The sequence below is a fragment of the Schistocerca piceifrons genome, chromosome 4, assembly GCF_021461385.2.
Source record: "Schistocerca piceifrons isolate TAMUIC-IGC-003096 chromosome 4, iqSchPice1.1, whole genome shotgun sequence".
Classification (NCBI taxonomy): Eukaryota; Metazoa; Arthropoda; class Insecta; order Orthoptera; family Acrididae; genus Schistocerca; species Schistocerca piceifrons.
Genome location: NC_060141.1, coordinates 592,302,090 through 592,327,619, shown reverse-complemented (window position 1 = coordinate 592,327,619; position 25,530 = coordinate 592,302,090).

Here is a 25,530-nt window from a genome sequence, read left to right as displayed (position 1 = left end):
TCGTTCATGTTTCACTTTCATACATGGCTACACTCCACATAAATACCTTCAGAAAAGACTGACTAACACTTTATATTCGATGTTAACATATTTCCGTTCTTCAGAAATGCCTTCCATACCTTTGCCAGTCTATATTTTATATTTACTCTATTTCGGCAATCATCAATTATAGTGCTGTCCAAATAGCAAAATTCATCTACTACTTTGTCTCCTTTGCTAATGTTATTCCCTTAGCATCATCTGATTTAATTCGACATTCCATTATCCCTGTTTTGCTTTCATTGATGTTCGCCTTATAATCCCTTTTCAAGCCACTGTCTATTTCGTTCAACTGCTCTTCCTAGTCCTGTGGCGACTCTGGCAATAATTACTAAGTCATCGCCAAGCCTCAAACATTTTATTTCTTCTCCCTGAACTTGTAAAATTTCATCATTGTTTCGCTTACTACTGGCTGCATTTGTTGCTATAGGTACACTTTTCTTTATAAGTAAGACAAATTCTTCGATGAATTTTGCACAGCAAACAAACCATACTTCCAGATATATAAAACTCTAGAATTTTCAAAATCTGTTAAAAGCTGTGGTAAAAATTGAGATAATTAACTATAAAAATTGAGTTATTTCTAAAGATGAAGTTCAAAATGAAACAGCTCATTCATTTTTTCATAAATTAAGCAAATTCTAGACTTTCATACACCTGTAAGTATGGTTTGTTTGCTGTGCAAAATTCATCGAAGAATTTGTCTTACTTGTGAAGAAAAGTGTACCTACAGCAACAATTGAAGCCAGTAGTAAGTGAAACAATGATGAAACTTCACATGGAAAAAAAAATTAATTTCGTTATGTTTTTGAATGTCCACTGCTAGGAGTGTGAATTCTGAATCCTTCCTGGTGGTGCTGACAAAGGTCTAAGAAATTATTTTTAAAAGTGTATAGAGTGGATATTAAAATATAGTGGAAGCCCCCCCTGCTTCAAGTCGGCCCGTTCCACGCCCTACCCCCTTAAATATTTCATATGCTTACAATCTTGGGGATAGCTTCTCATTTCATGGTACTAAACAAAGTACAACTGCCGCGGTCTACTACCAGCTTCTCCTCTCCAGTATTGACCCATAAGTCGCCGGAGTGGCGTCAATTGAAGCGGACTTGCAATACGGCGGCCGAACTCCCCCGCAAGGGGACCTCCCGGCCAACAATGCCATACGACCATGTATTTTTTTCCTCTCCAGTAGTCCCTCATCCACAATGAGTCTAACCGCCAGTTGATCCCAGTTCCGGACTGTGCTGGGGCGGTCCGTCAAAACCAGTCTGGCCAACTGCCGCTAATCAAACCTCGCCACCCACGTCTTAGGTTTCTTTTATCAAACTGCAGAGTGTCGAGCTAGTGTACTTCGGACTTCACGTGTACTGTCTTTGCCAGACCCATCTTAGCCGGCCGGAGTGGCCGAGCGGTTCTAGGCGCTACAGTCTGGAACCATGCGACAGCTACGGTCGCAGGTTCGAATCCTACCTCGGGCATTGATATGTGTGATGTCCTTAGGTTAGTTAGGTTTATGTAGTTTTAAGTTACGGGGGACTGATGACCCCAGCAGTTAAGTCCCATAGTGCTCAGAGCTATTTTTGAACCAGACCCATCTTACTCGCTGGCAGCACACACACACAGTGACCCACACATACAAAATGTTACACGAAATTAAGTTGTCGAATATGGACACAGCAGGGAAAATGTTGGGAAGTACAAAAATATATAAGGTTAAGAAATAAAATACAAACGTCCATCTCTTCTCTCAGTGCATAGGGTAGTGCCAAGTGTACTTTATGCATCATTGCATGTATGACTCGATGCCAACTGAATATTACATTACCTGAAATACCGAAACGGAACCCTTCCGCTACAACCTCTAAACACATGGAAAACATGTTTAACGCTCTATGTACTGGGGAGGCAATGAGAGATGTAAAAGGACTATCTTGATGTGGGAATAGCTTGTCATGGATAGAAAGCATACATGATACAGTTCGCTGAGGATGTAGCAATAGTAACCGAAAGTCCATAGTAACTGAGTTGGGTGATTAATGAAATGGCACGTGTGCTATGTTCTTTCTATAATATGCATACAGATAAAAGGATCCCCAAGATAATGCTGTGCGCAGCTGTTGGCTGCGCTGAAGGGCTAAACGTTAAACTATGAAAAGAGATTATTGAATGAGTGGATAATTTTACTTTCTCGCAGGGAAATTAGAAAAAAAGTATTCATAGAAATCATAGCAGCAAGAACAGCACGGCTCAAAACAGTTAGTTACGTCCAAAAACATGAGTCTTGAGTCCAGCAAAAGATAAATAGAAACTTATGTTTCGATTTCAGGTCTGTGTTGGTGTGGGACGTGGACAAAGGGGAAGATAGAAATGTAATGATTGGAAGAAATGCAATGTAATGTTGCAGCAGACTGTTGGACATTAGATAGATTGTTGTAATAAAACTTGCAACGAGACTACGAGGAAAAATATTTAAGAGGGAACACAATGGAACAAATAGATAGAATGGTAGAGTACTCAGAGGCTGCGGACAACAAATGTGGCCCGTAAGGTGTACTACGTATTAGGCATTCCAATCTGCATCATCCGCAACTGAGACAATCCATTTTCACTTCCACTTTCAGCGACAAAACTATATTTTATTTTTTACAATTATCACATTTTAGTCCTAAGATACGTAAACAGTTTTCAGGATCACTTTTATTATGCCTGCCTTGTATTAGGACATGATTTGCTGCTGAAAGCAGTACTGGAAGGGATGACAGAGGCAGTGACCGGCCTAGGTGTGAATACATAAGGTAGGTCGCTGATGATGTGGGATACAGCTGTTAGGCCGAACTGAAGAAATTAGATATCAAGCGAGAAGGTATGACCATAAAACCATTAAAGCCCTCGATCGTTGTAGGTCTTACAAAACAATTCTCCTCAACATTTTTTATAAAAGAACAAAGTCAAATACGGCAAAAAATATACAATCATAATGATTCATAAACTACTGAAGAACGAAGCGATAGACACCTTAAAAGCTTTTTCCAACTTCCAATGAAACTAAGTTGGCTACCAACTGCCAAAAAAGGAATAATCGAATGACAGCACTGCGTTCCACTTTTATCAGTTTGCAAGAAACACACGACACGCGAATGTTTCAAAAAGCCGCGTAGTCTACATTGTTTCGCTGTAGAACTAGACCCCGGTTCACGATACTGCGATACCTGCACCAGCAAAAGACACAAAATTTCGTCGATACTAACCACAATCCGCAACAGGTTTAGAACTTCTCAACTGTAGAAAAGTACAAAAGACATCTGTTTGCCAGAAAAGCATACTTTTCTGGGTAATTTGATGTAGAGAATCAAAACTATCTCCACATACATAACCTCATCCAACACTAAGGAATCTTATGAAACTTTGACGTCATTTGACGTATAACAGATTCTTTCTTTCTTAGATAGATATTTCTACTTAATTCTAGGTTAGAAGTAATGTCTTTGTGCCACAATTTTGTGATCAGTGGCTTTCTCCTTTTTCATTGGCTGCAATTAAAGATGTATTAGTTTTAAAAATAGTTATTTGTGGTATCACAGATTTTAAGGAAATAAAATGACTTGCAAACTTTTATTTATTAATCAACAAAATATGTCACGAATATATCCGGAAACTTTAGGTGCAGAGCTGAAAAGGTGGTTTTCAAAGGTAACATCATTTTTGTTCTAAAGTTGGCATAAACATTAATATAATAGAGGCCAAATGCGTATTTCGGATATTTTGGTTCTGCGAAACGTACTGTTATAGAAAATACACAAAACATAAACTCAATAGGTTTACTAAAATTTGTGGGAAAATTCACAGGTACCTAAAAAATTCAAGTCTCAGATGTAGGCGATTAAAGTTTTATATGATACTAACACTATTGTATGCAATTGAATCATGAACGAAATTTTAAGGAGTTGAATAACTGTCCACCTTCTTTGTCACTGTCATCCTACATTAATTGGTGTAAACCATGTACAGCTCATTTGATTGCTAATGAACGTCGAACAGCTAGTATAGCTGATTCACCAGTCCTCGTATTGCGTCAAGTACTGAACCATTTTGCAGGTGCAACTTCAGGATCTGTTTTATTCCTCTTCAACCCGATCTGAAAGATTAAGTGTATGGTCCATGACGATCTTTGAATTGCATCCTTTAACTAGGAACACATGATTGTCATCACATATGCTAGATTTAGCTTGCGAGCGTTCAAATAAAATGAAGTGGTGTTGTGGCCCTCACCTATATATTGTTAGACTCGGAATATCAAAAGTTTTCACTGGTTTCGTTTTCTAGGGGCTGGGATACATAGTTGCCACATTATAAGCCATATACTGGTGAGTCTACAGTATACAATGTGAATATACACATGAATCGAATGGTCGAAGGTTCCTTTCACTCGGTAATTGCGGATTTTGAATGTATGGTAGAAATTTGTAAATGAGAAATTGCAATTAAATAAAATCTGCAGGTACTATTTTTAACGACTTTAAACGATGAGTACGACAGAAGAAATACCTTTAAGAATGCTGTTTATTACTGCAAATACCTGTTGGTGTCGATGGGCCAGCAACTAAATAAAATAAAAGTTGAATAACAGGGGCAATAAATTCCTACTTCACGTAATTACTTATGAACAACAACATAGCTCGCGAGCATTCACTTCTAAATGCATACGTCTTCACTTCAGAAGCCACGGAAGTCTCACCAGTGCACAAGTCGGCACTAAGAAATATTTCTATCTTCCGCGACCACGCGCAAACTGTTCCACTCTCCACGTAGTTATTGCGACCGTCCGTCGCTGCTTCCAGTCCAGCACTCCCTGTCCAGCACTTCCATCCAGGCTCTCCATTAATGAGCGCTGTGATTGGCTAGAGCGCTCCCGCCTTATCTCCAAACCAATGCACACTCACAAACACATTCAAACACATACGAAATACTGGATTTACATTTAAATAACTTGAAATTAAATAACTATTCCTGCGGCTGGACCATAAACATGCTCTAACACACATTGTTAGATACATAAGCAAATCAAATAAACATATATCAAAGGAATGGAAACAGAAGTTAGGCCAGTAGCGTAATGTCTCTGCGCTTTCTAAAAAACAGTAAATGTTTAACCAACTTCTTCATGAATAGTATATATCTGACACAAACAAAGACATAGACTAATAAATATATTTAAAAGCATGCTGCTAACGTTTTTTCGTATAACTGTGGAGAACATATGGCCTGACGCTATCAATAGTAATCGGCCACTTTGACCTCCAATAACTCGTGTACTACTCAGGTTACATGCCTGTAATTCATCCCTATTTAGGTTTACACTAATAGCTTTCTAAAGACCCGTCGATCGACAAAATCGGATGAACAGTTTAGATTTTGGAAATTCGTTGCTGGGTGTTACTTTAATTTACAGTCAGATACTAAACCTTAAACTAATAAAGGTATTGAAAATCTGATTGCACCATCGGAATCGTAGTGCATATAATGGTAACGTACACGTTTCTTTTTACGGTATCATGATTCCTCTGGCTATTATTAATTTCTACATGAGCTGTGAAATGTCTGCTATTTTGGTTTCACAAAGTCCACCATCTTTGGGACTCCCAGCATACAAATTTCCTTGATCGACACAAAGCACAGTCCTCGACACCGCGTCAACTTGGAATTCCCAACCACTTTCGCGTTTTTTAATATCGCATATATGAAAAGAGCCGCGAAATATCTGTTAATAATGCCGTGCTTTGAATTTCTTTATCATCATTACCTTTTAACAAAGCAAAATATATATATTGAGATCTTATTGTTCTGTATCTGGCCTACAATTAAAGGAACGTTTTTCCGTGACTGTAACTCATTCTAAAAATCAACATATCTTCCCTACTTTATAGTTATTGAAAATTGAAATTACTTGGTTATGAACACTGATGTTACAGTTCGTATGATCGTTCAACAACAAAATTTTGCAGTGGATTTTGTTTCTCGGTAAAACACCATTCAATACCACGACTAGCACAAGAACATGAGACTATTAAAAAAATACGTTTTCACTATAAAGTTTGCCAGACCAGAACGGAGCACAGCAAGATTCCTATTAGATTTTCACGGTACATTAACTTATTTGTACTGTGAGTTATATACTATCAGCAGCCCGCGTCAACCTGCAACACATCATAAAATCTGTTGATCTGCACTGCAAGTCTGGGATCTAAAAGAAATAATATTATTTTACTGTTACTTTACCGCTTCCTTGCGGTATGATAGACTATATTGGAAGTCGTTTGAATACGCCGCGGCAGCGGCTCTTTCGTTCGCCACGCAGCTCAGCACCACAGATAATATTTATATAACTGAAAAATGTCTCAACAGGATGGGATAATACGCAAGCAAGCTTTAACAATTAATAATGCAAGTTTTCATTTACATAACTCTATTAAAACATTTAAATATTTCAATTGTTACACACCTTTATGAATTCACACGTAATGGCGTACATCTCTTAGTCTCGACAAAAGAATGCTACACTAGCGTTCGCTACTACGACACAGGATATCTTACTCGCTCGACTCCCAGATGAAGAAGGCAAAGAAGTTGATATTCGTCACGTATTATATACTAGTTACTTATTTTAATCTTTGTTCGACATTTATCGTCTGTGGCGGATTCATTACTCGCCGACGCAGATATTCTCAAAAATAAATAATAAAAAAAAATACATAATTTTATACAATAACACAATATGATACATATAATTTTTTCGTTACTACATAATATGTTGTTTTTGTTTCTTTCTAGACGTTACACCACGTGATCGACCTGGACCACGTGCTGGGGCTACCCCTCTTGCTCCGGCCGATGCTCAGCCGCGTCCAAAGGCCTGCCGCGCGGCCACGACAACTCGAAACTTGGAACACTTTCAGGGGGCTAACACTCACCCGTTAACTCACAAGCTTGCAATAAAATTGTAGTTGTCGCGTCAGTTTACAGGATAAGGCTCGAGCGTCATAACTAACGGTGAAAATCTGTTCATCATACCGGGTGATCAAAAAGTCAGTATAAATTTGAAAACTGAATAAATCACGGAATAATGTAGATAGAGAGGTACAAATTGAGACACATGCTTGGAATGACATGGGATTTTATTAGAACAAAAAAAGAAAAGTTCAAAAAATATCTGACAGATGGCGTTTCATCTGAATAACAATAATGAGCATAACAGAGTAAGACAAAGCAAAGATGATGTTCTTTACAGGAAATGCTCAATATTTCCGCCATCATTCCTCAACAATAGCTGTAGTGGAGGAATAATGTTGTGAGCAGCACTGTAAAGCATCTCCGGAGTTATGGTGAGGCATTGGCGTCGGATGTTGTCTTTCAGCATCCCTAGAGATGTCGGTCGATCACGAAACACTTGCGACTTCAGGTAACCCCAAAGCCAATAATCGCACGGACCTGGCAGGCCAAGAATGACGAAAGTGGTGGCTGAGCACACGATCATCACCAGATGAAGCGCGCAAGAGATCTTTCACGCAATATGGGGTGGAGCGCCAACCTGCATAAACATCGTACGTTCCAGCAAGTGTTTATCAGCCAGTCTGGGGATTATGCTATTCTGTAACATATCGGCGTACCTCTCACCCGTCACGATAGCAGTTAAAAAACCAGAATCACGCAGTTCCTCGAAGAAAAAAGGCCCTATAACGGTAGATGTGGTAAATCCAACACATACCGTGACTTTCTCGTCGTGCAGTGGAGTTCCCACGAAGGTTCTAGGATTTTCGGTAGCCCAAATTCTGCAGTTGTGGGCGTTGACAAACCCTCGGAGCGTGAAATGAGCTTCGTCGGTCCACAACACGTTACTCAACCAATCGCCATCTTCCGCCATCTTTTGAAACGCCCACACCGCAGACGCCCTCCGCTTCACTAAACCGCTAGGTTCGTGATGCCGATGGATTTTGTTCGGATAGCATCGGAGGGTACGCCTAAGTGCCAACCAAACAGTAGTGTATGGAATGCCGGTGCGACGTGCGACTGCACGAGCGCTGACTTCCCCGTGCAGAGACGAACCCGCTACTGTCTCCGTTTCTTCCTGAACTGTCTCAACAGCATTACGCCTTTGTGCTCGGTTGGCCACTACGCGGTCTATCGTCTAAACAACCCGTGGTTTCGAACTTCGAAATCATTCTCGCCACAGCTGCATTTGTCAACGGACCTTTACCCGTTCGAATCCCCTTCCTGTGGCGATAGGATTGTAACGCTGAACTAGCACATTCCCCATTCTGATAATACAGCTTCACTAAAAGCGCCTTTTCGGGTAACGTCAACATGCTGCGACTGCTGGCGCATCTGATTCTCTCTCTCTTTTTTTTTTTTTTTTACTTTATTGTAATTTTGATACCTGAACAACCAGGTAGGCTGGCAGCAGCACAATACGCCGCTCTTCAGCCGAAGAGAGTACATGGAGATAAACAAAGAAGAGACATCACTTAGAAAGACGGCGGGAAAAAATAGGAGACACAAGAACGTAAAAGCACAAGAAGCCGTTCACACTTGATGACAATCCACACTATGAACTGGAGACCCGACGCACAAACACTGAAGAAGACGATGTCACTGGTGAACAATGGAGCGTGACGGCGAAACTGAACACTAAACATGACGGCACACACGATACACTGATGGCGGTGATCTCCGGCGATTCTCTCTCTCATTACAGCTCCTTTTATACACGATTGTCATGCGCAGTCACTGACGTTTTGTTGTCCAGCGCCATCTGTCGGACATTTTGTGAACTTCGTTTTGTTTTCGGTTCTAATAAAACCCCATGTCATTCCAAGCATGTGTGTCAATTTTTACCTCTCCATCTACATTGTTTCGTGGTTTATTAAGTTTTCAATTTTATACTGACTTTTTGATCACGCGGTATATCCACTTGCGAAATGCCTTAATGTTGATGTTAGATAATTACCTGCCAGGAGTCACCATGTTCAAGGTAGCGGATCAGTACAACCTGTCCTGTGCAGAAATAGCTGAAATCAGCAGATTTTGCCACACTCTGGATCTATTAACACCGCCAGCGCCTATCATAAACATTATATTGCTTCACGTGCAGTCAAGGTGTTGGGTGGTGTAAGATCGTAATATGCATGACATATTCCCGCAGGTTTTTGTTAGTTAGAGATGAGTCCAGACTTTGTGTGCATACAACACATGGCTATACACAAGAATTGTTACGAAACTACTAAAAATGGAGGTAGTTCCTCCAAGTATTCCACACGAAGTTAAATTTGAAATCTTAACGATTTCTGGAGATATTACTCGTAATGCATTTATGTTCCATCAAGGCCGACGGATCTCTCTTTCCTCAAAGAATTTTAAAATCTGATCCGAGTGTCTACGATCAAATTTGTGATACGACTAAACCGTTGTCATTCCACTTCAACTGTTCGTCCAGTAATTTGTGTGTTTCTTTTTCATGCGAATTCAAACTGGCAACTGCGATGATAAAATATCTCGCTGCTAGGCAGTGAACTCGAATCGTAATTTAACAAGAGATGTAAAACTGTCATTAGCACAGTCGCTTATCTCACATCAACGTCAAAGATATTAGAGTCGAAGCAGATGGTTGAGAAATAAATCGGCCATTGCTGCGTTTTGAACCAAAGTGAAAATCACTTAAAATAACGTAGGGAATCGAGATTTACATCCCTTTCCCTCTGAATAAGAGTCAAGGCAGTGCCTTCCACTGCTTGGGCACCGCGAACCGCTTTTTCCGTGTACTTGATGGAGAGTTATCATCTGCAATAAAACGAACAGCAAGAGGCAGCGATAAACATGTCCCTGTTCTGATGGTCAGCAAACGGATATTTTATTATCAGTTAGGTTGCTGCAGCGCCCTTAAGTCAAGCAACATTATGTATTAGCATTTGGAAATATTTTAAAGCAAGCCGTTAATTGTACGTCTTCAATCTATATATCCAACTAACGAATAAATTACGTCTTCAAAACAAGGTTATTAAATGGCCATCTTATAGCTCAGTACTTTACTGTAAGCGTCGTATTACTGTACAGCAACTGGCTTTGCGACCTGGTTGGTAGAAACATAAAATGAACCGTCCTACAGTAAAGCTTTCAGCAGCGAATTAATAGCCTTTAAAATGTTCTTCTCACGCGACTCAGAAGTCTTAACAGGCAGCTTGTTAATAACGCCTATAAATAACGAAGTTATAAGCAAGAAACAAATTTAGAGTCAGAATTATCCAGCGTTTGTGTAAATCTAGAATTTTTTGAGAACACCTGTAGTGTGACGCAAACGCCAACAAATCTCCTTTATGGTAACTCGCAAGGGAAAAAAAGTTTTAACAAGTTTTATATCTATTTTTACTTAGTTTGCTGCATCGTTCTCTGTTAAAACATCAAAACTGCGGTTGCTGTATTTGTATTTATGTCGTTACCGGTTTGGATTTGGATAGCAGACAATAAATGGCTCTTTCTCGCTCCGCTGAAGTTCTCTGGCTGCTAAAGAATAGATGCATAATAAAACAGACTGCTAGTTGAAGATGATCCGGCGGCACAGAATTCAAGTTATTTGCTTCGGTAGTATTTCAGGTTACTAATGGAAGACGCTGTTTAACAATAAGTTTCACACCTTTGAAAATGTTTTTCAGAGAAGGAAAAGCTACTTCCAGCTGTGTCATATGGCTTTCGTGCAAAGGGAATAGAAGTGTCGCTATTATCCGCTACGATTTTAAACGTTACTGTGAAACAGCAACCGTACAAGAATGTGATGGTTATAAAACAGCCAACCATGTTTCGACACCAAGGGCATCTTCATGAGCAAATCCAAAATTATCTAAAAGACTCTAAATAAACATTAACGTAGAAAAAAACTAAGCAATAAATAGTTTTATTCTGAACAGATTACGGGAAGGCTGCACTCATATGGACAAATTTAACAGCAATAATGCTGTCTCCAGAGCGAAATTTTCACTCTGCGGCGCGATGTGTTCTGATATGAAACTTCCTGGCAGATTAAAACTGTGTGTCGGACCGAAACTCGGAATCGGGATCTTTGCCTTTCGCGTGCAAGTGTTCTACCATCTGAGCTACCCAAGCACGACTCATGACTCGTCCTCACAGCTTCAATTCTGCCAGTACGTCGTCTCCTACCTTCCAAACATCACAGATAATAATTCTGTCGTTACATAAAATGTTTCATTCAGAAGAAAATATTAAAACCACATACAATTAAAGACATCTAAACTGACATAAAGCTGGTAACTGTCAGTAAAATTACAGCTACATGACGTAGAGCAGTCAAACTGAAAGGCTCACTTACAAAAGTTGCCACAACATGGACATGAAACTAGTCGCTGCATCTACGAACAATCGAAGATACAGCTGCTTAATTTACGAAAACCAGAGCAATCTCCCTTACAAAACTCAGATGACTACAAAATTAGATGTGACACATGTCTACCCTATATCTAGCGCAAACAGGACGAGCTATTGTTGTCACATACAAATAATACATCTCAGGAAAGAAATGAAGGGAAAAGTGTGCGAGAATAAGTCAGAGAATAAGAGAATAGACGCCTCTGAAACGTAGTGCAACTGAAGAATGTCGAAACTTAGACGGGGAGATCAGTTAATCTATGAGAAGCTACTGCATCGAAGTGGGCAGAGAGGTACAATGTCGATTCACAATAAAGTGTGTAAGTAGGCTGTTTAGGTTATTATGTTGGTAACGCCACGTAGCGCTCTATATGAAAATCACTGACTGTGCTGTGTGCAGTCTGTGTCTGGTTTGCATTGTTGGAATTCGCTATTGTAGTGTTGGGCAGTTGGATGTGAACAGCGCGTAGCGTTGCGCAGTTGGAGGTGAGCCGCCAGCAGTGGTGGATGTGGGGAGAGAGATGGCAGAGTTTTGAGAGCGGATGATCTGGACGTGTGTCCATCAGAGAGAGTAAATTTGTAAGACTGGATGTCATGAACTGATAATATATATATATATTAAGACTTTTGAACACTACTAAGGTAAATACATTGTTTGTTCTCTATCAAAATCATTCATTTGGTAACTATGCCTATTAGTAGTTAGTGCCTTCAGTTAGAGTCTTTTATTTAGCTGGCAGTAGTGGCGCTCGCTGTATTGCAGTAGTTCGAGTAACGAAGATTTTTGTAAGGTAAGTGATTCATGAAAGGTATAGGTTATTGTTAGTCAGGGCCATTATTTTGTAGGGATTTTTGAAAGTCAGATTGCGTTGCGCTAAAAATATTCTGTGTCAGTTTAGTGTAGATCAGAATAGGTAAAGAGCAAAATGTCTGAGTACGTTCAGTTCTGCTCAGCTGTTTGAAAATCAAATAATACAAGAGGTCTATCAGCACAGTAATTCATAAATTTTTCTAAGGGGACGTGTCAATTGGCCATCTTGCAAATGCCAGCATAACCACCTTTTTCGTCACAGACTGCTGTGAAATGATCAAGAAGAGTGTCAGTGAGGCTGTGGAAGATACCGACAGGGACGTGGAGTCATGCCGACTCCGGTGCTGTGATTACATGCGCTAGGTTTCTCGGTTGAAGATCCACAGCGCGAACAGCCCGAACGATGCGATTCCACAGGGAGGGAGGTGAACGAGGGAGTACGGTAAACTCATCCGTTTGCTCTTAGAACCACACGGGCGTACACTGTGAGCTGTATATCGCGTTGCATTGTCTTGCTGGTAGATGCCGTCATGGCGAGGAGAAACAAACGGTAGGGTGAGGTGGACGTGGTCCCCAAAGATAGTGCATGTTGGGGTGCTCCATTTTGACTATGATAATGTCTACATCACCCAAGGAAATCCACGAAAACATTCCGCAGACCATAACGCTGCCTCTCGCGGTCTAGACCCATCCGACTGTTATTGTAGGGCGTTTGCTTTCAGACGTTTAGAGTCATACACGCCAGCGGCCATATGTCCGATGGAGCATGAAACGTGATTCTTCTGAAAAGGCCACCTGTCCCCACGCGATGGACGTCCAGTTGCAGTATTGGCGCGCAAATTCCAACCTTCGTTGCCGATGAACAGTAGTTAGCATAGTGCTTGAACCAGGCGCCCGCTGTGGAGGCTTGTAAGCAGCGATGTTCGCTGACCTGTCTTTGAGGAGACACTGCAGACAGCTCCTTGGTTAATCCGTGTGGTCAACTGCCCAACAGTTGCACTTCTATTCGCCAGTACACATCTCTACAGCCGTCGTCCTCCCCTGTCATCTATGGCTTGCAGTTGCCACAGCTGCCTCCACTCCATGCCATTTTACCGAGCACGGTATTCTTTAACAATGGCTGCACGCCAACGGTTGGCGAACTTAGCCATTTGGGAAACGCTTCCACCCTCTGCGCGACTGCTAATGATTATGCCCTTTTGAACATCAGATAAATCTCTCCGTTTCCGCATTCCGCATTACAACAACTGAGCAGTTATCTGTGCCCCCCCCCCCCCCCCAGCCACTGAGAAGCTTTTCATATCTCCTCTGCTAGTGCTGCGACCTACCTTCTGTCATGGTGTCATGGTTACTGCGGACTGACGTGGAACATATCTGGTATTCACATTAATGTGATTGGACCATGTAATTTATGGCAAAACTTGAGCCATTCATTTAGGTTTTGGAAGTGCTCAGTGGTTCTTCTCCAGTGGAGTTCGACGAGACACCAAGCCATAATCTACATTCCTTTTGCTGAGATCGAAATACCGGGTGATCAAAAAGTCAGTATAAATTTGAAAACTTAATAAACCACGGAATAATGTAGATAGAGGGGTAAAAATTGACACACATGCTTGGAATGACATAGAGTTTTATTAGACAAAAAAAACACAAAAATGTCCGACAGATGGCACTGGACAGCAAAACGTCAGTGACTGCGCATGACAATCGTGTATAAAAGGAACTGTAATGTGAGAGAGAATCAGCATGTTGACGTTACCTGAAAAGGCGCTTTTAGTGAAGCTGTATTATCAGAATGGGGAATGTGCTAGTTCAGCGTTACGATCCTATCGCCACAGGAAGGGGATTCGAACGGGTAAAGGTCCGTTGACAAATGCAGCTGTGGCGAGAATGATTTCGAAGTTCGAAACCACGGGTTGTTTAGACGATAGACCCCGTAGTGGCCGACCGAGCACAAGGCGTAATGCTGTTGAGACAGTTCAGGAAGAAATGGAGACAGTAGCGGGTTCGTCTATGCACGGGGAAGTCAGCGCTCGTGCAGTCGCACGTCGCACCGGTATTCCATACACTACTGTTTGATTGCACTTAGGCGTACCCTTCGATGCTATCCGTACAGAATCCATAGGCATCATGAACTGTTACCTGGCGATTTAGTGATGTGAAGGGCACTTGCGGTGTGGGCGTTTCAAAAGATGGCGGAAGATGACGATTGGTTGAGTAACGTGTTGTGGACCGACAAAGCTCATTTCACGCTCAGATGGTCTTTCAACGTCCACAACTGCAGAATTTGGGCTACCGAAAACTCTAGAACTGTCGTGGAAACTCCATTCCACGACGAGAAACTCACGGTATGGGTTGGATTTATCACATCTACCTTCATCGGGCCTTTTTTCTCTGAGGAAATGCGTGATTCTGGTTTCGTAACTGCTACCGTGACGGGTGAGAGGTACGCCGATATGTTACAGAACCGCACCATCCCCAGCCTGGCTGATAAACATCTGCTGGAACGTACGATGTTTATGCAGGATGGCGCCCCACCCCATATTGCTAGACGCGTGAAAGATCTCTTGCGCGCGTCGTTTGGTGATGAACATGTGCTCAGCCGCCACTTTCGTCATGCTTGGCCTGCCAGGTCCCCAGACCTCAGTCCGTGCGATTGTTGGCTTTGGGGTTACCTGTAGTCGCAAGTGTATCTTGATCGACCGACATCTTTAGGGATGCTGAAAGATAACATCCGACGCCAATGCCTCACCATAACTCCGGACATGCATTACAATGTTGTTCACAACATTATTCTTCGATTGTAGCTATTGTTGAGGAATGATGGTGGGCATATTGAGCATTTCCTCTAAGGAACATCATCTTTGCTTTGTCTTACTTTGTTATGCTAATTATTGCTATTCTGATCAAATGAAGCGCCATCTGTCAGACATCTTTTGAACTTTTGTATTTTTTTGGTTCTAATAAAACCCCATGTCATTCCAGCCATGTCTGTCAATTTGTACCTCTCTATCTACATTATTCCTGATTTATTCAGTTTTCAAATTTATACTGACTTTTTGATCACCCGGTACATGGGTTAAAGTGAAAGAAGTTGATTTATGTTCGGTCACAAAGAGAATGTACACTGAGTTAAGACAGACTGCCTGATTAGTGTTTTCGGTGCGTCATTCTTGTTTTTATATTTTGGGATTGGGAAAGTACGAGGGTTTTCCAGAAAGTAAGTTCCTATCGGTCCCGAAATGGAAACCACTGGGAAAATCCGGTGAAGCCTTGCACAGATATGTTGGGCAGAGTCTCTACTACGCCCGTCGATCGTGTCGCGTCGCTCTTTTCAGTTTTGAGTGAACAGTGATTCAAAATGGCTCTGAGCACTATGGGACTTAACATGTGAGGTCATCAGTCCCCTAAAACTTAGAACTACTTAAACCTAACTAACCTGAGGACATCACGCACATCCATGCCCGAGGCAGGATTCGAACCTGCGGCCGTAGCGGTCGCGCGGTTCCAGACCGTAGCGCCTAGAACCGCTCGGCCACTCCGACCGGCTGAGTGAACAGTGAGCACGTATAGATGCGTAGGGAATAGCGTCTGCCGCCAAGTATGAGGGCCTGGTTAGAGATTTCGCCTGTATCAGCCAGCCCCCATAACACAACTGTCGAGCAGTTAATTCTTCGTGCCAGTTCTCGGTCGCAAACTGCAGGGGCAATGAAGACGCTCCTGCAGCGTTTCCGATGAGAAGTGTTTGATCACCCACAATACAGTCCGCAGTTGGTACCCCCTGAGTCTCATCTCTGCTCAGAAGAACCGCTGGCTATGAAGACAAAATTTTTCCGCAGACAACGAGCTGCAGACCAGTACAGACAACTGGCCGAAAGAACAGGCGGCGGGTTTCTAAGACGAGGCTACTGGAAAGTTGATACAACACTACTACAACACTTGAAGTTGGAGCGGTGACTACGTCGAGAGGTAGGTGGAAGCTATACCTAATCGTTGGAAATAAAACGTTTCTGGTTTTCACTGTGGTTTCTATTTCGAAAACCGATCGGAACTTACTTTCTGGACAACCGTCATATATTCCTGCGCTGCGTGGTTTGACAACTGCGCATGATATGATGCAAATGAATTTAGTTTTTCTTGTATTTATTCTTGAATTTAACTGAAAGGTCCCTTCACAGCACCTGGTTTTAGCATCATAGGACTGGCCTATGTCATTATTTCCTCATAGTAGTTTGCGAGTGTCGATCAGTAAACCTGAGACTCCCCAGATAGCATCATGACGGGCGCGTTCGCGCCCCTGTGTATGTGTTCTACTGACAAGCCGGTTTTGGTCTTTTATGAGTACTTTTGGCCTATATAACTGCTTTTGCATCATGATGGTGCTATTTTCTCAGAAGCAAATGTGGTTTCGTATCTGAATGACTACTTCTGTTCTGTTCTGCGTGGTGTCTGTTCTAAGTCGTGTCTCCCTACCCCTTTCGCGCAACGACGCTCTGAGCGTGTTTTTTAGGGAATTGAATAGTTTGAACCTGTGACCTGTTGCTGGTAAGGAGACGCCAGACCACACATGACAAGTAGAGTTCAGAAGAGTTCAGTGAGACTAGCGATGATATAATCAAATACTTGATGATTTCAGCGTCAGCTCCACTGCACTACCTGTAAAAGAATCTTAATACTAACTAAATTTAGTGGAAGGGGTTCAAGGCTTTCCTATTTTTAGTTAGCTGGTAAAATAACGTCGAAACAGCAGTTAAGTTTACCATTAGAAATTTTATTCTACTCACAAAACATTGTTTATAAATTGCACTATTGATAAAAGGAAATGTTTTAATACAGGACCATAGAAACCAACTGCGTTCAACAAAAATGTGAACGAATATTCCCTGAATGGGTTTCCAAGTTCTACAATGGATCGAAGGATGACCTATGCCATATCACATCGATAATCTAGGTTTACGTTAAGCATCATAAAAGAGAAAAGTTTCACAAGAGAGAAATCTATCAAAATGGTCTACAGTGACCCTCAATTATCTTTAATTACTTATTTAACTTGTCATAAATTACAGTGGCTAATGTGGCTTCTCAATAATTATATAACATAAAAATAATCGCGTTTCAGATTTTAACTTCTAGTAGCAAATGCGAATACCACGAAGTTTAATTGACGATCGACACTAGTATTATGTAAAAAGGGGATATAACAAAAGAGACACTTCTACATCTACATTTACATCTACATTGATACTCCGCAAGCCACCCAACGGTGTGTGGCGGAGGGCACTTTACGTGCCACTGTCATTACCTCCCTTTCCTGTTCCAGTCGCGTATGGTTCGCGGGAAGAACGACTGTCTGAAAGCCTCCGTGCGCGCTCTAATCTCTCTAATTTTACATTCGTGATCTCCTCGGGAGATATAAGCAGGGGAAAGCAATATATTCGATACCTCATCCAGAAACGCACCCTCTCGAGACCTGGCGAGCAAGTTACACCGCGATGCAGAGCGCCTCTCTTGCAGAGTCTGCCACTTGAGTTTATTAAACATCTCCGTAACGCTATCACGGTTACCAAATAACCCGGTAACGAAACGCGCCGCTCTTCTTTGGATCTTCTCTATCTCTTCCGTCAACCCGACCTGGTACGGATCCCACACTGATGAGCAATACTCAAGTATAGGTCGAACGAGTGTTTTGTAAGCCACCTCCTTTGTTGATGGACTACATTTTCTAAGCACTCTCCCAATGAATCTCAAACTGGTACCCGCCTTACCAACAATTAATTTTATATGATCATTCCACTTCAAATCGTTCCGCACGCATACTCCCAGATATTTTACAGATGTAACTGCTACCAGTGTTTGTTCTGCTATCATATAATCATACAATAAAGGATCCTTCTTTCTATGTATTCGCAATACATTACATTTGTCTATGTTAAGGGTCAGTTGCCACTCCCTGCACCAAGTGACTATCCGCTACAGATCTTCCTGCATTTCGCTACAATTTTCTAATGCTGCAACTTCTCTGTATACTACAGCATCATCCGCGAAAAGCCGCATGGCTTCTACAGTTCTGTGTGAAGGTTTATGCGTTCTCTTGCGGCATCGCGTGAGTTCATTACCTTGTCGGTGTTTAGGCAGCGTCAGGGGGCGGTGGGCGGCGCAGCTCCTCACATCTCGCCGTCTCGGAAGCAACTCTCTCCTAACTTCTCCTTACTACAATTTACCGAAGTTGGTTTTAGAAAAACTATCTGGCTGTGTTTTCAACTGATCAATCAGGGTCTCAATGTTAACCTTAAGCTCCGCCTACAAAACTTCTGTCTATACAATGGGAAACGTTATACTTTTCGTGGTGGGGCAATGTTTTTAACGTTTGCAACGTAACAGAGACGCGAAAAAGTCTGACGGTAAAACTTGCAGCTGGTGTGGCCCTTTTAATGTTATCGTAATATCTATACTGTTCTTCTGGAGGGCTCTATCTTTTAACATGGTCGGCGGGGGGGTGGGGGGGGGGGGGGTTTGACGGTCGGATAGCGACGTGGGTGTCCGTCCCTTATTGTAGGGACTCCTAGCCTACACGATTCTGCTCTCGGCTTCTGTTCTCGTTTCTCCCCTCGGAACTGCCTCTGTTACACGGTGGGAAGGTATGACATGCATTTAGGCATTCTTGTGTTATTCTGTGGTATTCCATTTGCTCACTCGTTGATAGTATTACTTTGGATAATTTAATGTCAGGTTTTATTTGGAGCTATGTGACATACTGCCGGATTTGCTATCATGTCAGGGTTTTCATGGAAGGTGTTGGAATTGCCTGACACCTTACACTGTGTCACGTGAATGATAACTTTACGTTACGCGATTATTAGCAAATTTGCAGTCCCTGTATTTCCCTATCTAGTGAACCTTTACGAATAGCTTATTGTAAAATTCTCACATCCTTACTACAAAAATGGTTCAAATGCCTCTCAGCACTATGGGACTTAACTTCTGAGGTCATCAGTCCCCTAGAACTTAGAACTACTTAAACCTAACTAACCCTAAGACATCACACACATCCATGCCCGAGGCAGGATTCGAACCTGCGACCGCAGTGGTCGCGCGGTTCCAGGCTGTAGCGTCTAGAACCGCTATGCCACCCCGGCCGGCTCCTTACTGCACATACCAATTCACTGCAAATGCAGGAAAGTAGCTATAGTACATATTTGCTCTGGAAAATCCTTATTAGGTTACACTAAACTTTCCTCTGTGGTGCATTTTTGGAAAAATACATAGGTTACTTATATTCCTCATTTTCTCCCTTCTTATCCCACTATGTGGGTTACTTAATTACTAAATGTCACCATGATGTACACCGTTGTTGACGGTTATGTAGTGTGCTTTTTTTGTTGTTGCTTTGACGGCCGCTGTCACGGTGCTGCTACGGTCACAGGTTCGAATCCTGCCTCGGGCATGGATGTGTGTGATGTCCTTAGCTTTGATAGGTTTAAGTAGTTCTATGTCTAGGGGACTGATGACCTCAGATGTTAAGTCCCATAGTGCTTAGAGCCATTTGAACCATTTTGTTGTTGCTTTCTGGTTTATAATAAATGATGTTGCATGATGGATCAAACTTCCAAATATGCACAAGGCTTCTTCATGTTCCATTATGTTGCAGGAAAGAATACTTATCAAACTCTTCATGCTTTCGAGGCACAATAACCGACCCGTTACTTTTCGGGAGTGCAGCCGCATCGACTATATTTTTTCCTCTTCTAATATTGCGGCCGTATACTTTTCTTTCATCTTCGGTACTCTTTCCGCGTTCTAAACCACAGGTAAAGAAGTACCAGAGACAGTGACTGGTGGCAAAGAGTATGCAAAAACTGAATCTGTGGTTACGTGGTCAATCTAGAAGGGGATATGTATCAACGTCTTTGTACATTTTTAAAAAAGTTCCGGCTTACAAGAAGATGGTCGAAAGGTATACAGCGGAAATATTAGAAGACAATAAAACAAAATTTATTCTACTGCATTTACGAAATGTGATGGATGAATCACGCTTCTGTCAAACACATCTTCATGCCCTCTGATACGATCACATATCATATACCCGTATAATGTAAAATTATCGATTCGTTTCGAATATACAAAAATATTTCAAGTGCCCCAGAGCAATAAATCCAAGTGATTAAATGCAGGTGTGCAGGTAGGTCTTAGTTCCTGATCTCTACAACCAGTCGAAATATCCTTAAATGCGAAATGTGGAAGAATTAACATTAGTATTCATAATCACCTTTGTGATCGATACTCTATTTTCTGTTTTATGATTATGGAATAATGAAGTGGAAATCTTTTTGGCATGAAATTAGGGAACGCCACTTTACTTAGTAGGACTATTTGGTTGACAAAGACAAGAGGCGCTAAAAATGTGGGTATGTGATCCGGTATTGAGAAATGATTTTTTTTTTTTAAGAGGTGGGAGTAGAAGATATGCGTTTGGTAGTCTCATTCATTACTATGTTACTACAGTTTCGCTCACACATTTACCGGCATTTATGTTACCCAAAGATGCGTTTAATAGTGGACCCTAGACTGTCTTGGACTATGGTTTCTGAGTGGGCATGTTAGTGGAAGACAGTGTTATATGGTTCATCAATGCTTTGCCTACCAAGAGGAAGTGGAGCACACAAATAAATTGTCAGTTGGTTGATTCTGGTCTGATGCCTGGAGATAAAGCACGCAGATTTTGACAGCCAAGTATGAGGATTTCATTTGCGAGATCTAGCAGTGCACTGTGTGTGAAATGCATTGCAACAGTTAATTTTGCTATAATTCCCCATCCCACGTGTTTGTGCAGCAGAATTAAGAGGAAGATGTCGTGGAGGTGGATTTACTTATTATTTTTCTTTTGTAATTTTTCTTTGAGAGACTGAATCTTCTATGTTGTGAATTTTCTCGGACAGCAAACTTAGGTGTAATTAATAATATCCTTTGCTAGTTGGTGTGCACCATCAGTGCTTGTATGTGGAACTGTTAATTGAGTAAACAAGGTATGAATGTTCAGTTAACCTACACAAGTGATTTTTGGAATCGTGGTAACATTTCCTAGCTAATTATCACTAGAGGTCCCCTTAACCCTGTGCCAGGTCATGATAAGCCTAAGAAATGAATAAAAAATGTACTGTATACATCCTCTCAATGCTGCTATCTTGTGCAGCAGCAAATGAATGTTTATGCTTCTTGTAATTTTCAGCTTCATTGAGGTATGTTCACCAAGTTTTGAGCATGTATAGAAAAAATCCTATTTATGAGTCATGTGTGATACTCACTTGAGGTCTATGGAGGCTATTAAAGTGTATCAGTACTTCAACTTGGAAACAAAGCAATGGAGATATCACTGTCATAATCAGGTATGTAACGTTCCTTTTGAAATTTATCATTGCTTCAACTTTCCTGTGAGATCGTTGACCGGTTTGTGGGGGTATTGTTCTTACAGACAGATATGTGTACACTTACTTAAGTATTCTTTCATGTGAGGAATGATCTACTAGTGACAGCATAAACGTCTAACTTGCATATGCTGTCCCTAGGATAAACTTATTTACACTAGCGTATAATCGAGCAGTGCATACTTCCAGGGCATAACGGGTTTACATTGATTATTTCTTGAGCTTCATTTGGACATTCCTGCCAGAATTGATTCAGCTACTAAGTACTTCCAGTTAGTTTCATTTGGCGACAACTGCGAAGATTAATTCTGACAGTGTGATGTTCTCTTTACCAAGTTGTGACCACGTGTAGTACAAATTCTTTTTATGAGTCAGTTTTTATACTCGGTTAAGTCTGTGGATGCAGCTGATAGTGTACGAACGCTTCATCTACTTTGAGCTTCCAGATTAAGTGATCGTGATATTATGAGATGCATAATATACTCTTTTACATTTACACACATCAAAAAAAGTTTTGGGTTCCCTCGGTTCCGAGGGTTCCGGAACATGTACAGAAAATTGCAACAGAGATCAACATAAACATCATTTCCGTCCTTTTTGTTGCTCATGAAAACCACACATTGCATGTTGTACCACCATACAGCGAGACATTCAGAGGTGGTGATCCTGATTGCTGCAAACACCGGTACCTCTAATAAGCAATAGCAGATCTGCTCGCATTCATGCACGCCTGTATTCGTCGTGGCATACTATCCACAAGATCATCAAGGGACTGTTGGACCAGATTGTTCTACTCCTCAGCAACGATTCGGCTTAGATCCGTGACAGTGGTTGGTGGGTCACATCGCCCATAAACACCTCTTTTCAATCGATCTCTGGCGTGTTCGATAGGGTTCATGTCTGGAGAACATGCTGGCCACTCTAGTCGAGCGATGTCGTTATCCTGAAGGAAGTCATTCACGAGATGTGCACGATTGGGGCGCGAATTGTTGTCCAGGCTGCCGATATGGTTGCACTATCGATCGGAGGATGGCATTCACTTATCGTACAGGCATTACTGTGCCTTCCATGACCACCAGCGCCGTACGTCGGCCCCACATAATGCCACACCAAAACAGCAGGGAACCTCTACTTTGCTGTACTCGCTGGACAGTGTGTCTAAGACGTTCAGCCTGACTTGGTTGCTTCCAAACACGTCTCCGACGATTGTCTGGTTGAAGGCATATGCGACACTCATCGGTGAAGAGAAAGTGATGCCAATCCTGAGGGGTCCATTCGGCATGGTGTTGGGCCCATCTGTACTGGACTGCATGGTGTCGTGGTTGCAAAGATGGACATCGCCACGGACGTCGGGAGTGAAGTTGCGCATCATGTAGCCTATTGCGCACTGTTTGAGTCGTAACATGACGTCCTGTGGTTGTACGAAAAGCATTATTCAACATGCTGATGTAGCTGTCAGGGTTCCTCGAGTCATAATCCGTAGGTAGCGGTCATCCACTGCAGTAGTAGCTCTTGGGCGGCCTGGGTGAGGCATGTCGTCGACAGTTCCTGTCTCCATGTATCTCCTCCATGTCTGAACAGCATCGCTTTGGTTCACTCCGAGCCGCCTGGACACTTCCCTTGTTAAGATCCCTTCGTAGCACAAAGTAACAATGTGGACGCGATCGAACCACGGTACTGACAGTCTAGGCAGTGTTGAACTACAGAGCCGTATACCTCCTTCCTGGTGTAATTTCTGGAACTGATCCGCTGCCGGATCCCCTCCGTCTAATAGGCGCTGCTCATGCATGGTTGTTTACATCTTTGAGCGGGTTTAGCGACATCTCTGAACAGTCAAAGGAACTACGTCTGTGGTGCAATATCCAAAAAAAAAAAATGGTTCAAATGGCTCTGAGCACTATGCGACTTAACTTCTGAGGTCATCACTCGCCTAGAACTTAGAACTAATAAAACCTAACTAACCTAAGGACATCACACACATCCATGACCGAGGCAGGATTCGATCCTGCAACCGTAGCGGTCGCTCGGCTCCAGATGTAGCGCCTAGAACCGCACGGCCACTCCGGCCGGCTGCAATATCCACAAGTCAACGTCTATCTTCAGGAGTTCTGAGAATCAGGGTGACACAAAACTTATTTTGATGTGTGTGTAATTGCTTCAACTTTTCTGTGACGTTATGGGCAGATCGTAGATGCGTGCATACTGTCTCAATTATATTTTTAAATGTTGATCTAGTAGAGACAGCGTCAGAAATGTACCTTTCATGGGCTGTCCCTACAGGGGGTGGCATATTTGTACTAAAGTACAATCAAGTATTGTATATTTCCAGGACTTAGTCTTTTACATTGATTAGTTTTTTAGTATTAAGTGGGAATACCTGTTGGAATTAATTCAGCTACTAAGTACTTCCAGCTAGAAACATTTAGCGAGAACTACGAGGATTAATTCAACTAGCAAGTGCAACTTTTCATAGATACGTTTCCACCGTATAGGCTAAACCACAATCTTTCTAGAATAGTGCAGGTAATCTGTTGCAAAGAAACTGGTGATAATGAACAAATTTTCAGTCCCTCAGTTTCGGAATTCATGTGGCTGTGTGAGTTGGTCACCCAGATTGATACTAAAGAGAACCTGACGCCTTACTCCCATGATCTCATGTATTTGCAACTGACAACGTGTGGTTATTGTAGTAATATAATTTCCCTTTCAGAGGCTCTCCCTCATCGGTAAAGAAAATGATGGCTTGAAATGCATATCATAAACGCTCTTTCTTAGAATCTATCGTCGGAACTGTGATCTGCCCGTGATGGTTTTGCGGCCTGAGAGGTTTCAGGGACAGTGATACTGATGACTTTGCAGCACTAAACACGCAAAAGCTTGCATTATGCCTTCAGCAGTTCCAGTTCTAGGCACACTTGTTTCAGAATCATCACTCATTGTTTCATATCCGGCATGTGAAATATACGAGTAACACCACAATTCCTTGCCGTGAATGTTTCTATTACTTTAAGTCGCTGGAACAACCTGCTGACCACTTTTTTCCGGATGGAATACAGCGTTGAAAATGTCGCTTCTCATACAGACACGTTCCAATCACCTAATGCGGTTGGTTAAACTATAAAGGAACACCACATGTGTCGACTTCCGAGTGGAAATTTCACTGAACAGGAAATCCTGGTACAGGTTGATTCAGAGAGTTCGACTGTTCTATGTAACATGCAAACTCAAAAACACCTTCATTCGTCTATATTTCTAATGCAGTTGGCTTATGTGACCAGTTTCGGGGTTTCACTACGCCATCTTCAGGCCCCCTGACAGACATGTAGGAAGAATCAGACCTCGCGTGCAGTCGAAACAGGGGGCAGCATTCTATAACTGGAATCCGTAGACTTCTTTTTCTGCATGATCGCTCCTTTCTTCAATTGAGGACTTCTTCAGTTGGTGAACGAAGGGATCACCTTTCGTGTTGCTGAGAAAGAGGTCTACAGATACCAGTTACTGAATGCTGGCACCTTTTTCGACTGCACGTGAGGTCAGATTCTTTCTAGTCGTCGGTCAGGGGACCTGCAGATGACGTAGAGTAACGCCGAAACTGTTGGCATAAATAAACTACATTCGAAATATAGACGGTTGAAGGTGTTTCTGATTTTATATTTCCGTGGTTTACGTGGTTCACACTCCATGGTATCACTAATCTTCCTCTGGTGGCAGCAAACGCTTAAAACGATTCAAACGTAATGGCGGATGTAGGAGATAGTTCTGACTGCTATTGCCAACGGCGTATCGGAGAATTAGTACAGTGTGTGATACAGGCAATAACAAATGAACAAC